Genomic DNA, 4,404 nt, shown 5'->3' on the forward strand with positions numbered 1-4,404 from the left:
AATTTTCAATGTGGGACACACCTCTGGGATTTTCAAGCTGCTACCACCACCCCACCTTCCCTCCTTCACCAAAGCCTGCTCCACTCTACCAGAAGAATATTGTAGCTAATATTGGTTTCAATCACCCCGTCAGCATTGTTGAAAGTGAAGACCTGCACATTACAGTTAATACCCCCTTGTAGAATATAAAAATACCTATATCTATTAATGTTAGACTTGACCAATGTTGTATAGCTATTGGCCTGTTACAGTAGGCCTACATGTAAATAGAGTAGTATGAGTACATGCTATGATTATCCTATAAATTCTCTCCTTGTCACTTGATTATTACAAGGGCCTCTCGAGCTTAACAAAATGCACTGCCCTCATAATACATTCAGATCATCATCATCATCATCATCATCATCATCATCATCATACTATAATTCACTCAATGTCTGAATGAATGAATGTCTGAAACACTGTCGTAGCTCCTCACTGGCTGCACCAATCGCTCCGACTTTTCACACAGGCATTGATCATAATATTACAGAGGGCGTAACGAAGCCCTTTTTCCAATTTAACAAATTATGAATTAATAATTAATTTATTAGTGAATAAAAATGTCCCATCGACTTACATGGGAAAATGCGAAAGCTCACATCAAGTCTTTTTCTCTCAGAAACCGTCGGAGCTACAGTTACAACACTTGGAGGGGAGGTTCATAATAATTATTAAAATTAATGTAATACATAATTACATCAGTCGGCCTCATGGTGGCGCTATAACAACCTGCTTTACATTTCGCCTTATAACTCTTGAACCGTAGGTCGTAAAGTCAAACTTTTACTTTCCCTGGATTCCTTGGGTCATGCCGAAAATCTATCCTGACGCACATATGCCATGCCCATTTGCGTCAGGATAGATTTTCCGCCATTTTGACTTTTCTTCAAAACACACTTTTTGCTCTTCCACCTACAGCTTTTGTGCAAATCTCACAAAAATCGGTACACATGATTTCTGGACCTATCCCATTACAGGCAGAATTGTCATAGTCCGTATCGTTCGGCTGTACTCGGCTTCCAAAGTTAGTGGGAGGGGCCTGTTTCACACAAAATTACACAAATCATGAACGGAATGTCCATTCCGAGCCCAAAGCAATTCCTTTTTCATCCATAGGGGGCGCCGCAAATGCGGAATTTTACATTTATTGCAAAAACATGCTTTTTGGGGGATAAACTCTACCTTCCTCAAGTATGAGGTTCATAAAAGGAATTTGCTGCCATAATGCATGGGTCTACAGGGCTATTACTGTAACAGAACATTGTAGGACATCGTATACAATGACATAACCTACCTGGTGGAATGTATGTATACAAAAGCGGCATTATCAGCTGAGTTATGCAAGTGTCTGTATGCTTGTGTATGTACACAGTTACTGAGAGGGGTCAGACCCCAAAAAAAGAAAAACTGCCAGATTAGTAGACTGCAGATTGTAGGTTTATCCCAACCTTGCACACCCTGCTCACAACTGACTATACACACACACACACACACACACACACGCACGCACGCACGCACGCACACACACACACACACACACACACACACACACACACACACACACACACACACACACACACACACACACGCACACAAAATGTAAAGCATACCATCATATTGATAGAGCTAGAACTCACACAACACAACCTCAAATTACATGCACTATGGAAACTATGGGCATGCACTACTATGGTGTGTGGGAGAGAGAGAAAGTGTGTGCACACATACTTTTGTGTATGAGAACTAACAGATAGAGAAAACGGTCTGCATGTGGAATGGCGATCTCAAGGGATGAGAGGGAAAAGTGCACATTAGATAAGATTAGTGCATCCCAAGTTGGAGAGAAACACTGGCTTGCATGTGACCCATAGTAAAGAAACAGCTCAATAGAAGTCCAGAACACCACCTAACATATCAAAGTAGCCTTGTAAAAATGAATTTCAAAGAAGGAACTTTACTGGTCGTGATTGTGATGGGAGGAGATGGGGACATTAGGCACTATTGGACAAGTGGACACTCATGGATTGTGTGTCAAATACACATAAAAAGAGATGCCAGCAGTGCTAAACTGATATTTGCCTGAATTCAATTTAATTCAGTACAATTCAGTTAATTACAGACATCATTCTAGGACAGGTAATTCAATTCAACTCAGCTCAACAGAATAATAGTCAATTTGTATACAGAACATCTGCCGTTCAATCCCTTTGTATGTTTTATTTATTGAAACAATAGGAATGTTGAGAGAGACATGAAGCATAGTGGTAAATGGAAAAATGGACTACATTAGCGGAGCGCTTTGCATTACATGAATGTATACATTCACCCATTCACACACTGATGGCGGAGAAAACCATGCAAGGCAGTGAAGGCACCAACCTGCTCATCGGTACCATAGAGGTTCTCAGTGTCTTGCTCAAGGAAACTTGGTTAGATTCAATACTTGGCTAGCAGGGAGGGACAGGTGTTGTTCGGGAGACTGGCATCTTACCCACCATGTCATTATAATGGAAATGTGACTGTGAATGTTGAAATTGAAATTGGGCTGCTGTCCTCTTTTTATGTTGTTTTGACAGACAGACAGACAGACAGACAGACGCCTCATTATGACAGGAATATCTGCCTATACCTACATGTCAAGTCCTCTATTGCCACTCCTCAATAGGGCCTTTTGTTGTCTCCACCAGGCCGAAGGCATGGGGAAAGAGTATGTTTTGCACTCCGTCGGTCCGTGTGTGTGTCCGTCCTTCCGTCCGTCCGTTACCAGCTAATCTCCGGCACCGTTAACCCGGTCGATGCCAAACTTTGCACACACACTCCCTGGATGCCAACGATGAACCTCTGCCCCACATTTTCCAGAACGGCCTGTTATAGCGCCACCATGAGGCAGCTTTTCACATGTTTTACCTAAAACTGCACCGATCTGCGTGAAACGTTGCATGCACACTCCCTAGAGGCCAAGGACAAACCTTTGACCTGCATTTTCCGCATCTGCCTTTTATAGCGCCACCAGGAGGCCGACTTTTGTACAACACATTTTTTGATATTACTCCTTCAGATTCTGTCCAAAAATCTCACAAATCGTTACACAGTATCTCTATGGTCATGTGCGCAAGTCGGATCTGTCCGATATTTCATATTCCATCCTAATTGGCTATAATTGGCTTTCACAGTTTGCAAGATTGCCCCGTTTTGAACAAAAGCCTCAAATCATGAACGCAGCGTGCAATTTACGTGAAATCTTTCACACATTTTCTTACTAGGCTGAGGAATATATCCCACCCTTTTCACATTGGCCTGTTATAGTGCCACCAACAGGTTGATTTTTGCAAAACACATTTTTGGAACAAAATGCCTCAAATCATCCAATTGCCATCAAAGGCGTATGAAGAAATGGCACCCTTTTCACATTGGCCTATTATAGCGCCACCAGGAGGCCACAACCTGACCTGCCCTGGTGGAGACCTGTGCCCCGAGGGGCACTTTTTCTAGTTACCTCTCCTTCTGCTCCCAAGCTGCTACAATCCACTTCTCCCTGACGGCATCAGCCAATGTGAAGTGCTTGCTGCAGTTTGGCGATATCACACAAACTATACTCTCTCACCTAAATCAGTCTCAGACAATGTTATTTTTCTTTTCGAAGATGGTCTCTGTTCACTTTATTCAGTGTTCTATATCACATTAACTCCCTCATCCCGTGTGTGTCTCTGTGTGTGTGTGTGTGTGTGTGTGTGTGTGTGTGTGTGTGTGTGTGTGTGTGTGTGTGTGTGTGTGTGTGTGTGTGTGTGTGTGTGTGCGTGCATGCGTGCGTGGGTCTTTCTGTCAGCAAATGTCACTGTGCAATGTGCATGAATATTTCTGTGACTGTGTTGGGTTCAAGTATGGTGAGAAGCTAAGACTGCATTGATTAAATTCAGCTCATGTTTCATGCCTGCTGAGTATGAGCCTGTTACAGTGTTACAATATGAATGTGAGAGTACTTCACACTATCTCTATAGGCTGGTGTGCATTTTAACCTTTATTTATCCAGGAAGCTGAAATGTCTTCAACATACCTTACAGGCTACTGCACATTCATAGCCATATGGTGGTGAGGTTGAGATTTTGTTGTACTTCACCCTCCAAAACAAGTGGAGAAACCAGGCATCATCATCATCATCATCATCATTATTATTATTATTATTATTATTATTATTATTATTACTATGTGGCGCCCTCTAGTGTTTAAATATCAAAAATTAAATTGGAGCAATGCGTCAAGAAACAATACTCGTCAATGGGGCCGCCATGTTTTGTCCGGTCAGGTCAAGAGTCAAGACCTTAAATATAAGCCCACATCACGTCACTGCGTTTTATAGTTTTA

Source organism: Electrona antarctica (genome assembly GCF_951216825.1).
Source record: "Electrona antarctica genome assembly, chromosome: 12".
Lineage (NCBI taxonomy): Eukaryota > Metazoa > Chordata > Actinopteri > Myctophiformes > Myctophidae > Electrona > Electrona antarctica.